At 34.0% G+C, this 14,369-nt stretch overlaps 1 long non-coding RNA gene across 1 annotated transcript; it reads right to left on the bottom strand.

Moving 5' to 3' along the window:
• Positions 1–4,455: 4,455 nt before the first annotated feature.
• On the bottom strand, positions 4,456–13,442 carry LOC311430260. The gene is made up of 5 exons (XR_014688645.1): positions 13,308–13,442; positions 12,715–12,821; positions 11,842–11,926; positions 5,397–5,542; positions 4,456–5,145 (listed from the first exon to the last, which is right to left on the bottom strand). It is a non-coding gene; the product is annotated as an uncharacterized lncRNA (long non-coding RNA).
• Positions 13,443–14,369: the final 927 nt, after the last annotated feature.

Here is a 14,369-nt window from a genome sequence, read left to right as displayed (position 1 = left end):
ACATTTTAAACCAAAAACATAAATAAAAATACTAACTGTTCTGAAGAGGTTTGGTTACAATGCAAGAGCAAACAATTTGAGAATACATTTCTAAAAAGAGAAGTAGTGAATCAACGGGAATTCTATTCTCAGTTGATTTTACAGATATATTTTAATTAAAATGGGACTAGATTTTTTTTTTCTTAGTATGTAGCAGTGAATCTCAATCTCTACAGAGTCAAATTTCCTTTGATCCTAATGACCTTTGCTTATAAGCATCAAGGGTACTTGGTACTTATTCCCTAATAAATTATTATTTACCATGTTTAACAGCTGGGACACAGAAAAGGAGATGAAGGTTTCTGAAATTTAAAATAAACAATGGCATAAAGTAGGGACTCCAGCTCCAATTTGTAGAATATATTTTTGAGAACTTCTAGCCAGTTAACTATAAATACTCTTTCCAATGCAGTACTCACAAAAGAAATATCTAGTCTAGCTTTTAATAATGTAATGCATCAACAGTCATTTACAAATTTAGCATACATATAAAATGTCTGGAAAAGGGTATTTACACACACTGGGAAATTAAAAAAAAAAAAAAAAAAAAAAAAAAAAAAGCAAACATGCAAACACTAAAAAATCACAAGATAAATGGAATAAAATAATTATGGAAACACTACTGCAGCAATTTTTCCTCATCTGAAAAGCACAGCGGAAGATCCTATAAACTGATAAATGGGACACTCAGTAATGAATGGATAATCTGAAAGAGGAGACATACAAATAGACTTTTTTTTTTTAGCAATTCTGAGTTATGCAAAGTTTCACACAATCTTTTTACAATGGTGAGGACAGAGTATCAAAAAGAAACTCAGAAATAATTTCCTTAAGGTGCTAATATTTGCTAATATCCACTGGAGAGAATGTGTAGAAGTTTCAGATACTTTGGGAAGACTTTTGGAATTTATTTTACCAAAATATATGTAAATACACTATCCCAAAGGGTAAAAAAATATATAAATAAAAAATATACATCTGTGGAGTGCCTACAAGTCATGGTCATGATAAGCAATTGAGGCTTATTATGAATTACAGTGTTGGAATGGGAAGTAATTTCACTCTCAGCAATATAGCTGCCATTCCCTGATACTAATTTGGATTTAGTTCATGAAATACTTCGGTCTGATGGTCCTGGAGTTTGAAATCTATTCACAGAACAAACACAAAATGGGAAATTGCAGTGCAGAGTGTAAAATTTCTCCCAATACATCTCAGCTAAGATTTACATGAACTACCTCCAAGGGTTATAGGATGATTTCTCTCCATACCCTTTCAATCAATCTGATAGTCTGCAGTGAATACCAAGAAGACTACAAAGGATGGTTTTGTTTTCATAATTAGGTGAGTTAATTGATATTGAACTACTTTCAGTATTATATGTATGCACATATGTTCTATACAAATATATATGTATACATATTGAAATACTTCACATATGTACATACATATTTATATGTATATATGTGTGTACAGATTTGTGCATATGTATACAAAATATGCATATGCATATATGGGGGGGGGATACATATGTAGATACAAATGTGTATGAAATGACAAGCAAATAACCAGAATTACATCAACCTAGAGTTTGTTTTTTTTTATCCTCAGTGGCTATCGGGGACACTTGATAAAAATAGTCTATTTGAGACCTCTATCAAAAAACTTTTTACTAGCTAAAGCACAGCAAAAATGTCTTTGTGCAAAACATTTTTGATTAGAAATTCTGGGAAATTCTGGACTCTGGAAAAGACTTCAGTTACCTATCACATTATTTATCCCTATTGGTAGGCAAAGAGTTTGGGAACAAACTAAAAGCCCAGGAGAAGAACCACTCTAGGCTACATCAGCTTGCTATTGAGTTACATCCACAGTGCAGGCAAACTAATAACTTTTGTATTTCATTGCTGAATATGATGACAAGTAGTTACTGTACCTTAAATTTGTTCCCATGATATCCTCATGAGATGCAGCATCTCATTTTTAGGAGGGCCTTGAGGACAGCAGATGAACATATGAACATAGCCTGAATACAGAAATACGTGTTCATAAAAGGTATTCTCTGTCAGTATTCATGAGGACCATAACACCCTTTGCCTCAAATAATTATGAAATCTCCAATTAATTGGTAAAAGTTTGATGCCAGTTGTGATTACTATTTTAAAGTTTGATGAGTTGCTTGTTTGGACTCATTGCCGAATAAAATCCAATTTAAAACTGAATTACTTGACTTCTGACTTAGGTTTTCATGAAGCAATGCTATTAATAATATGAATGATAAAAATGGGAATGAATTAAGCCTATTTATCAACCAATTATGCAATAATGTAAACATTTAGTTATATTTACTTAACAGGATGAATAAATAGGTCAAAAATATATAGGCCAAACACAGTGGAATTAACCTGTATTTCTTATTACCCAGATCTAAAAGGCAGTGTGTCTTGAGAAGAAGGATTTTGTTCTGTTCCATTATTCATTTGGCTGTCTGAATATGAATAAAATTGGATTTCCTTATGGAATTGCTGATTTTTCAGAGATTAAGTTCAAGTATTTGGTTAAAATTAAACCTGGAGCATAAACATTATTTTTCATTTCAGAATACTGTACTTCCTGCTTTTTTGTTAGTGTAATTTATTCAGAAATACTGGATTATTGCCTAGTAATTTGAATATATGTTCACCTCCTAAAGAAGAAAGGATGAAACTTTACAGTGATTTAGATAATTGTTGAGTCCAAAGCCTTTCCATATACTCAAAAAACAGTTTTTAAGATGAGTAAAACTCTTTATCATGCTGTCGAAGAATGCCCACTTTACTGAAACCCACCTCAAAGGAGGGATCAACTACCATGTTTGTTGTCTGGCACCTACACTTCCACTTACCAAACCTGGCTTTCCTCTAGAGCACAAAAAAGCTGTTGGGTGCTTCACTTGTTTTGGATTCCACACATGCTGTGCATGAAACAAAGTGAAGGATGCTGCAAAGACAAGTGAAACTGCAGAGTTCATTTTCCATCTGACAAGATTTTTCTAATTCGCCACATAAGTGTTACTAAGAAGGAAAGTTTGATTTTCATACATTTTTTCTTATAAATATGTCACAAAGATAAGAGCTGCTAAGAGCTTCATTTGAATTCCTTGGTCCAATTTGCATGATAAAGATTAAGATTATAACCTCTTCTGGCATGGTTTGATATCTTCTGGCTTTGATTCTTATTTTATGTTGTTCACAATGTGAAATAGATGTCCCATTTCTCTGTGGGTGTGGACAGGTGAGATTTAATTGACAGTCCTTGATGATTTTCTTACAGCTGTGATAGCTGTAAGGATGGAATGACTTATCACCTAGAGTGCTGGTGTTCCCCAGTCTTGGTGTATTATCAGAACAAATAAACAAGCACAACAGGAAAAGCTGGGCAGTTTATTGCTGACACTCTGTGAATATGACCCATTTACCCCTTATTCTCATGGGCATTCCTAACCAAAACCTATATGTGCATATATATATATATATATACACACACTATATGTGTATATATATAGAGATAGATTAATAATTATATATATAGATAGATATAGATAGATAGATAGATTAATAATTTAATATAGATTAAATTACCTATTGAACAGTCTTAAGTATGTGGCACTGGAAGTATAGTTCATAATGTAGTGGTTCAGATACTTCACAGTGATAATGTGAAGTACTCCAGCCCTAGTGGCAGCCAGTTTTAGATCACCGTGCTCTGTTACTTTCTTAACAATGACACAAAATGACCAAGTTCTCCACGTTCTTTCTACACTTACAGATCAACGGAGCTAGGCCTAGCTGTGCCTTATTAAGCCTTCTCCACTGTATATCCCACCCTCACCACTGCTAAACCTGGTAGCCACACCAGTCAGTCTGTGGGGCCTCTATGTGAATATTTTGTGGACCTCTCCATGCTTGGGCTATTCCCCACTAGAGAGCAAATTAAACAGAGTCCAGAAGCAGGCATAAATTCAACATTGTCATCTGCCTCTGTACATGTATATTTAACATGTTTGAGGACTCATATTAAAAACGTCAACACAGTAAAGGCCATAATGTTCACAACTGGGATTCTAATGTATCTTTAGCTGTACTGAGCTTTTAAACAGTAGAGGTCTCAGTTAGCATGAGAACCAATAGCTTCTTAAGTACTAAAGGACAGTTTACAAGTAATCAGAATTCAGTAAGACAAAAGAAATACATCACCTGAAAAACTGGAATATACAACTTGGAAATATAAGTAGAGAAGTTAACATTTGAAAAAATCACCAGAAGACATTAAGTCATGAGATGATTGTCACATAATAGGTCAGCAGAAGACATACTGCCATAAACATGATATATATTCTAATTTTACAGGAAAAAAAAAAGACTATGATAAGCTAGCTGAGATTTTAGAAGTCAGAATACAGATCTTTTTATTCTAAATTAGATAATGGTAATCAGTTGAGGTTGCCAAATTGCATTAATTAATAAAATAGTTATTAATGTTTCATTGGCATTGTCCCTATTTCCAACTTTTTTGCATTGTGAGTGAAGTGATTAATGTACCCTTTAAAAATTACAAAGAGAAATAAACATGAAATATACAACAGTAATCAAGTTTTAGAATTTTCTTTCTTGGATGTCATGGTTGATATGCTTTTTGTTTTCTTTAAGGTATGACAGATTATTGTCAGAACATTAGTTCACTTTATCCTGCCCAAAGTGAGATGTGGAAACACAATTCTCTTAACCCTGAATATCTTTTTCACACAAAAAATTCATTGGCATTAAGATGGAAACAGTGCACAGTAACCCTGATTCAAATTAATGATGGCTATTAACAAGTAGCCCTGTGAGCAGCTGAAAAAATGGACAGCATTTTCCTGTGGATGTCTTTCGCCATCTTTTAAGAATTCAAGCTCCAACTGAATTTTTCTTGCATTTGGCAGTCACAGTTCTCCTTCCTGTAGATTTTCTGGAGAATTAATAAGGATTAAACATACAAGCCACCTTTCCATGCTGATAGGATGTCTTTTCGTAAAGCTGTTCTCATTAAAATTCTAGGCTGGTTGAAGCTATCCAATAGGTCCAACTACAAGTAAAAAAGACAGAGAGACATCTACACCATAATTTCATGTACAGTTCATTTCCTTAGAAAGCTTGGCTAAAATATTACTTAATGAGAATTCTCAATAAATTTGAGAACATCATCTGTACATTCATTACTGCATTACAATTACTCACAGAATTGAATAAAGGTAAATGTATGCACATTATTCTACTGACAGACAACAGAATAGTGTCATATGAAGTTTTAGTGTCTGAGATGGAGATATTCTCTACCTGAAAGTAGGAGGGGAAAAACAACAACAAGTCTCTGGGTCTCCTGCTGTGCATGTTTCTTCTGTTAGCTTTTTCTGTATCATGTAGCCCTGCTCAGAAAGGTTGCCCAGCAATTCACATCAGACATGCTATGGAGGGAGCAGAAACTGGAACACAAGAAGTTCATTACCATGCAATACATATGTGCAAAAAGGTTACATCTTGGTTACTAATGTACAACTCTGTCACAAAAATGCCCTGAATTAAGTGAAAAGAAGTAGTTCCTTCTTCTGAAACACTCAAGAGGCCCCACTTTGACAGATTTGTAGGTGGCTGAACAAATTTCACCAGTGCAGAGGTGAATAAAATTAGAAACATAAGGAACAGGTTTACAGTGCAGGTACAAAATTGGTCATTTATTGCTATTTATTTATCATAAACAGCATAATCTCCTCCTTACTTAGTACCCATTAAGATTTGGAAGACATAAAAAATAACACAGCCTTACTAACAACTTTTGGGGAATTTACTCCTATCTAAAGTTTCAACAATTCTCATATTCTTTAGGCTTTGTGTCATGTAAATTCTAGGTATTCAGAGCTTGCTTTTCTCATAGCAAATAAAGACAAAGAAAAGTTTTCTGAATTCTTCCTCTCAACACTGACTCAAAACGATTCTTCCTCTCAACTTTGTAGAAGACATACTCTAATCATTCAGCTGTTCTCAGAATTCATATGGTATTTGCATATATATTCTCGCAGCATCCAGAAGATCTGAGATTCATTGCTTGCTTTGAATCAGATAGAAAGGGGATTTAAACAGGAGTAACTGCCACTTACAATCTTTTTTATTTTATTTTTTGTTTTTACATAATCAAAAATACAAACGTAGTTCATAGTAGATGAAAAAACTTCAAAGAAGATGAATCCAGAGTGGGTTTCTCTCCCAGTATTATAAAATTTAATTGTGGCTTGTGCTGAGAATAAAATCCCATACTTCTACTGTACATGTTCTTTATACTACTTTTGGTGGAAAAAAATAAATATATAAAATGTTTCACCTTCTGGTATCTATAATATCATGAAAATCCTACAGCCTGACTCTCAGTTTTGAGAACTCAGTTCTCTGATGCTTTTTTCACTGAAAATTTTGTAATGGAATTGATTTGGTGTTACAACACCAAACAACAACAACAAAACACGAACAAATAAACAAAAAAGAAAACTTGTCTAGTAGGAAAGCAAAAAAAGTAAAAAAATAATACAACAATACAAATAAAAATAACAAAGTAAAACAAAATGAAAACTTTAGGCATGTTGCAACTCTTCAACTAGACTTCAAGGGGGTCAGCAAGCTTGCAGATTTGGTATATCACCTTCACTGAAAAGCAATTTTCATTCAGATGGTGAGTCACCTGTCTGTCAAAAACTACCTGTGAACATTGTGAAATTAAATTAGGCCTCTATTGACTTAGTGTATTTATAAGCATCTACCACTGAGCCTGTGAGAGCAATTTTACATGCAATTTTACATGCCTGGTTAAAAAAAAAATGGATTCAAGGACAGGAGTATTGTGGTTTACATGAACCTCTCTCATAATTTACAATGTCTTTGGAGTTAACAAAGAAAAGAAAGGAAAATAAATGTACTTTTGCCTAGGTTATGTTGTTCAGACAGGCACAAGTTTCCTAAATCATAGGTAGAATATTGTATTTTCTTTCTTTCTCTCTTTCTCTCTTTTTCTTTCCAACAAACATTTTCAGGGCTTTTAAACACGGTAAGTGATAACTTCAGCCACAAGGAAAGGAAGAAAAAAAAAAAAAAAAAAAAAAAAAAAAGCCCTGAAGCCTTTTGGGACAGCCCATAAATTCAAGAAATACCTTCCCCTCAGAAGGAGTTCATAGCAGCCTATTAGGTTTTCCTTCAAGCCACCCTTTTCCAAAACTCAAAAGGGTAGGAGGGGAGCACTGACCTTTGATGAAGTTGCTCTTTCTTTTATTCCTTTAGTTCAAACAAAGATTCTAGGCTTTTGAGCTGCACTGGTTTCATTTTTTGTTTGCACAAAATGAAGATAGGAGTGAAGTTGAAGGCACATAGAATGAAATTCTGTCAGTTATTCATATTTGGGGGCTTTAATAATGAAACAGTTGTGACTGAAGGTGGCTCTTGCATCTATTAAATGCCTACATGGCATGAATAGATAAAAATTGAAAGTAAACAACTGAACTGCAGGCACTACAGTTTTAGTTTGAAAAACACCGTAGACCACTGCACACTTTAGAATGGCCATTTTTCTTATGTAATTAATGAGTAATTTGATGCCTCTAATGAAATGAAAATTATGAGCAAACGATGGGCCACATCGGCTTACACTGGAACTTAATTTTTATATGGAACATATTGCTGATATATATAAAAAGAAGGAGGCATTTAACTTTACAATGACCTTGTCATTCAGTTTTGATTAAGCCTGTACTGCAGTTTTATATCCTGTGGTGCCCATTATTGCTAGGGAAGATGTTATAATTACCTGACAGTACCAGAATCCTTTAAAGTATAAATCCTTGCAGTTAACTGTGAGATATTTCCTTTAACTAATCATGGAAATCTGTGTACCATAGCAGAAACTGAGCACAAAAAATCAGCTTCTGTATTTGACCAATGTAAAAGTAGCATAAATGACAGACCATAACAATTAAGAATGCATATGGCTACATTAACTTAGCATCTTCTTAGCATCTTTATTTTATTTATATATATATATATATATATATATATATAAAATTTTGATACTATTGAAAATGAAGAAAGGTATTTACATCAGCAATCACACAGGAATGTTCAAAGAAGCACAGCCAAGTGGATGAAGTCTCTAAAACCCCACAAAAAGTAGTTTTGATGTGCCTACTTATGCATCAACCAGAGAAGTCAGAGGAAAATTATCCTTATTGAATGGAAGTGTTTGCTAAAGAAAGTTATTGTAAATGGCTCTCCTTTTTACTGAGCTTCCTCCCTCAAATCCTCTGCAAATAAGAACTGAAAGTCTTGAAATCATGTTGCATGACTGCAAATATATGAAAATTAGGAATCATGGGGAATGTGACTGAAACTAGGTGTCTGAGGATTAATAGGTCCAGAACCAACTTCCTGCTTCTGCTTGCTTTATGTCCATGTGGTTTTGGAGTGTAGGAGAAAGATGTCTGAAATGCATGATGGTCACCATATCCATAGAGCTGAGAAGGAATTTGCCTTGGAAAGCACTCCAGCTTAAGGAAAGAAGCTCATGAGGAAAGAAGCAGGAGCAGAACTGACTGCAAGTCTCTCTCCTCCACGACAGCCAAGGTTATACCCTGGAGCAGTTCAGGAAGAGTCTTGATGCTTATGATGATCTCGAATCTAGAATTTCTCTTTTCTAGATTTGATGTGATTTTTTTGTTCTGTTTTGTTTTTCTGCTTGCAACTTTATTCCCAGTTTCACAGTCAAAAATTTAAGCCCTTACTTTGTCAGAATATAGAGGTTTTCTTCTTTAACCATGTTTACATTAAAAAGGATCTCATACTTTGGCAAAAACAAATTATTTCTACAGAGGAGAAGAAAAGAAAAAATCCTTGATTTGGCAAAGCCAGAGCATAAAGAAACTCTGACCAGATTTCTTTTGCTTTACAGCAGGATATATTGAAAACTTTCTATTGACTTATAACAGCAGAAACAAGCATCTGATGTTTATCAGGCATGATATCTGTGCTGTACTGATGTCAAGTATGAAATTTTGCTGAAGAAATCAAAATATATGCTTTTGTCCTTTTCCCTCTGGAGACCAGACATCACTGTCTTATATGTTATAAAAAAAATCAGAATCTTCAGTAGAATATAAACTTCTGTGTCATCTAGATTTAACATCAGATTGTAATCTAGTCACACTGCTATACCACACCTGACACCACAGCTATGTGCTATGTTTTTGTACAGACTTTAGAGGATTTTTGTAATTTCAAATCATATCAGAGTAACATTTTTTCATGCTTACTTTTCATATTAGATACTATTCAAATCTATTAATGTTCAGATTGAAAGAACAGTTCCTAAAAATCTACCCTTCATCTCTGAAGGGATCTTTTAATTCCTCAGAATCTATATATATTACATAGGCCTTTTTAATTCTCTTTTCTAGAAAGCACTTCTTTTCCAGAGAGACAAAAGTATTTAGTCATGCATAGCAACATGGCCTTGAACACCTCCAGAGATGGAGCATCCACCACTTTTCTGGGCAACCTGTTTCCGTTCTCTAAGTGAAGAATTTTCTCTTAACATCTAATCTACATTTCCCCTCCTTCACTTTACAACCATTCCCCCTTGTCCTATCATTATCTGCCCAAGCAAAAAGGTGTTCTCCATCTTTTTTATAAGCCCCCTTTTATGTATTGATAAGCAGCAATGAGGTCTCTTCAGAGCCTTCTCTGAACCTTTCCAGCTCTCTCAGCCTTTTTTCATAGGAGAGGCTTAACTTTAACTTGTAGACACTGATCTAAAACACACAAATAATTCTGGTGATTGAATAAATGCAGTGTCACATAGGTATAGATTGACCGCAGGTAAAAACTTGACCAGTGAAAAACAGAGATCAGAAAGCAGCCTTGCATTTACTAGGCCTTCTGCTTCACCCTTCCTGCAACTCCAGGCAGAGTTCCTAGGGTCCCAAGCAAGCATACTTCTCCCAGTCCAGCTGCAGACCACACCGCTCCTTCTGAACTTCTGAATGCATTTCCTCAACTGAGGGCTAAAGGTCTCTTCACTGAATTTAATGGAATATTCACAATTAATAGTCAAGGAAAATGTGTTGTTCTGTGTAAACCTGAAACAAACAGATGATGCTGATATCCTTAAATATGGAATAACAGTTTAGAAGTAGTTGGTACTGGGGATCTTCTGAAATAACCAAAGAAGTATCTCTTCTGAGTTGACTGATAGGGCATTCATTTTAAGGAAAGTCTAAACATTAACTATTGAAAAGTTGGAAGCATACAAGAGCTCTTGCAGTTTATGAAGTAGATTATCCTATATGGAATGTGATGTATGAGGTTTTTTTTTTTTTTTGATCATTTGTTTGACTACAAATTAGACAGCACTATTTTTCTCCTTGGAATTCCAAAACAAGAATAAAGCTGTTACACTCATTTTCTTCTTTTTTTTTTTCCTCTCTCTTTTTTTTTTTTTTTATCCCAGCCTATTTACTATAATTTAATCTTATTTTTATAGAGATTCTCTAGTTAAAAATTATATTTTATCTCCATATTAATATAATTATTACCTATAACCAAAGATACATGTCATATGGAATTATTTACATATTTCTAGTGTTCTCTTTGTGCAAAATTACTTCTCTTGGAGTTTCCCTCTAGCTATAAATTTTCACACAAATTAAACTAAACTTTCATTGTCCAACTTTGTTACCACAATATAAATTACAATATCTGTCATAAGAATGCTTATCCTATTTAAACAGAAAATACTGACATATAATTTGCAGCATACTTTTCTACTTCTGCCATCCCCAGGTAAGTGCTTACACAAACAAGTAGCTCTGGTTATATTACACTCTTGCTGTGTGCAGTGTTATTTTACTGTAATTCATCTGGCTGTAGGGTTGTTTTCTTGTTTTGTTGGTTTGTTTGTTTTCAATGTAGCCTAGCAATCCTAGAAAAACCCTAGCAATCCTATAAAAATGTTGAATGTTGGACAAGTTTGTATTCAAACTACATCAAAAACTACATGTCACATCAAAAGATGAAAGGAAGATTTTTCAACCTATAAAAATACATAGGCAGTTACAAGCATACAAGTAAATGTGTAAAGCAATTCCTAATCAGGAAGGGGTAGGAAAAGTGTTCTTAAAGGAAAAAATAGGGCAAAGTAAGAAGAATGGACATAACGGCTATTACTTTATAACCCTCTGGTTGTGCAGGGCTTTAAAAATAAGAGAATCTCAGCTGTAGAGTAGAAAGAGATGAAGACTAAAAGAGGAAGTAACAAAGGAAGTTGCATGACATGATCAGAATGACAAAAAGCGAACTTACCTTTATTGTTCTCAGCTGTGGAGAAGGTTGATATTTTGACATAGTGTAGTAAGTTCTTTAAACACACACACTTAGAACATGTAAGAAATAAGTACAGACTTAAAAAAAAAAAGAATAAATCAGGTGACTGATGAATAAAATGGCTCTACTGGTGAAATGGTCAAGTCTCACAGTAACTTCATCTAAGTATGAAGAATTTCTCCAACATACATTGTAAATGCTTTGCATTCTTATCAGTGATAGTACAATGAATGCCACTAACTATAAGTTTTCTGGGCTAGCAGTGGCACTATAAATTCATTAGCAAAATTCAAAATATTTTTTCTTCAGAATTTCTAGTTAAACAAGACAGATAAGTTGTCTGACAATAAGTCTGACCACAAGTACTTACCACATTACCACACATCACTACAGCTTATGTTCTTTGAAACCATGTGCGTAAGTAACGTTGTTGGGTTCCATTTAAGAAAAATATGCTATTACAGAAACAAGGAAGAACAGAGATCTTCAAAATCATTTTGCTTGGAGACTCTTGTGCTTTGTACAAAAGTCAGGGTATTTGCTCTGTGGCCTCTAAAGAGTACAGCCATTGTACTAAGCCTTTAGCTGTGGCTTTTTATAAGCAAAAGCCACTACAAAAATCATATTCATTTTTTTTTCTCATTTCAGTTTTCATGGTATCCATTCTAGTTATATTTTATTCAAGCAATAAAAGTTAAAAAAGTGACTTCATAGTACATTAATTCAATGTTAAGGACCTAATGAGAACTGACAAAAGCAAGGAAACTCAAGCTTACACTGTCATTCCACTCATTGGAAGTGACAACCTACACTAGAAATGTCCTTGTTTTGGTTTTAATTTGTATCTCTAATATTACTTTAACATATTGACTGCAACTGTGTTATTTCAGATCAATAAAATAAGTGACTTTAATGGACATTTAGATAATGAGATACATATTTAAAACGTCAAGCAGAAAATAAAAGCACCTCAGCCTTTATTTGCTTGATAGGCTTGATGAATGGTATGCACAATACTTCCTAAAACATGAGTGTATGTGGCTGTGAAAGTTCTAAATAGTCATTTGCTATTAGCTTTGAGAACACTGTAATGGAAGTTTAGTCCCCATCAACTGACAAAATCACACCACTAGCACTGGGAATTAAAAAGATGTGTTAACTTCAGACCGGTATTTCCCTTTGACAAGAAATGTATATGAATTACACTGCAATAACAGTGATTTTGAGTTGGATGAGACTATACCTTTTCCAGTTATCAACAAATTTAGATGTTGTGGATCAGGTCTTCTTTGATAATGAGCACTGATTTGCTAGAAGTTGTATATCTTAACTGGGCAGTTTGCTATATGTCTGAAACAAACAAACAAACAAAATGATTGCTGCAATGTAAGTACTAAGATTATCTATAATAATAATAATAAAATGTTCTTGAACTTTACCCACAGAGGATATCTGACCTTAACATTTCTTTCCATTCAACCGGTGAGCAATATTGTGATAGAGAACAGCACTTATAAAACCCTGACTCCAACACCCACTTGTTGGATGAGAGTTTCTAAAATGATAGCTTTCCTTTTAGACTTTGTAATAGTAAAGCATATTTAGAATACATGCATAGTACGGTCCTTTAAATAATATGTGAGTCCTGTTTCTATTCAAATGCTGAAATGACAGCCCTGAAGACAGCAATTCTTTATTCCTGGATCATACCTACAGAACTGGCAACAGCCTGGCTGTCAATCTGGAAACTCAGCTCTACATTCACACATACAACATAGTCAGAAAATATAGTATTGATTAGTTGAATTATTAAATATTAGGACATTAGTTACTTACTTTTCTGAGCAAAAAGCAAAACCAAAACACAAATCTGAAAATATCTCGAGAAAACCCCTTTAATCAACCAGCTCCAGCTCAGCTGCAAGATTAAGTGGTTCTGGATTACCCAAAACACCCCTAGGGTTCAGCTTTGTGGAGGGGGATGGGTAGGCTGGTTGTTTTTTTAAAGGCCTACTGACCACTGTTTTGCCCATGGAATATCTTTGCTGCCAAGTAACACTAGCATTTAATAGCATTTAAGAGTCTTCAAATAAACATAGCACTGAATTTTAGAGACAATTCTGAAATTTCCACAATCAGCTCTCAGTGAAGTCAAAGCACACTTACATTGAAACTACCTTAGTATCTCTTCTGTCAGTCACTCATCTTCCCTCCATAACCAGAATCCACTTGTCATGTTCTTGTGACTTTTCCAGGAAACCGAAGACTCTTGTCAGATCTCAGAAAAACATCTATACATCCAATTAGTGCATGCAAACAATACAGACTAGGTAGGCAAGTCTTTAATTGTCTTGAGGGAAAGACAATTTCATTCACACAGCAAGAACAGACAATTTACTATAGTATCTGAGACATGGCTTGAAACGTGTTGTATTTGAAGAATAAAAAATATTGGAATTTAAGTGGAAAATAATTCTACTAATGTATCTAGAACACGTTTGTGTTAAATTCCACTAATCAATGCAAATGAAAAGTTGGGCCCCAACTGTGGTCAGATACATTGGTGATAGATGCATAGAAATGCACAGCTAAATAGTTTGCAGTTATATTTGTATGGAAATTGTTACTTAAAATATACTCTGCACTCCCTCTGGTCCACTACTATTTTAAACACTAATAAAGAATTTTCTCAAGGGAGGAAAGGAATATTTATTTCTAAAACAAATTATTTTCTCCTGTGGTAGAGCAATTAACATTTTTAGTACTTGCTGTCTGCAGTTCATGCTTTGAATATAGTAAGTTAGATATTGTCTCATGGTGCTAAGTTTTACTTTTTTTTTCTCTCAGAAATCATGGAAAGTTTGTCTGCCTGTGATGTAGGTCCAGATTTATTTATGA

This window comes from Aythya ferina, assembly GCF_964211825.1.
Source record: "Aythya ferina genome assembly, chromosome: 1".
In the NCBI taxonomy this organism is placed as follows: Eukaryota; Metazoa; Chordata; class Aves; order Anseriformes; family Anatidae; genus Aythya; species Aythya ferina.
This window is presented reverse-complemented; position numbering and strand designations above follow the sequence as displayed.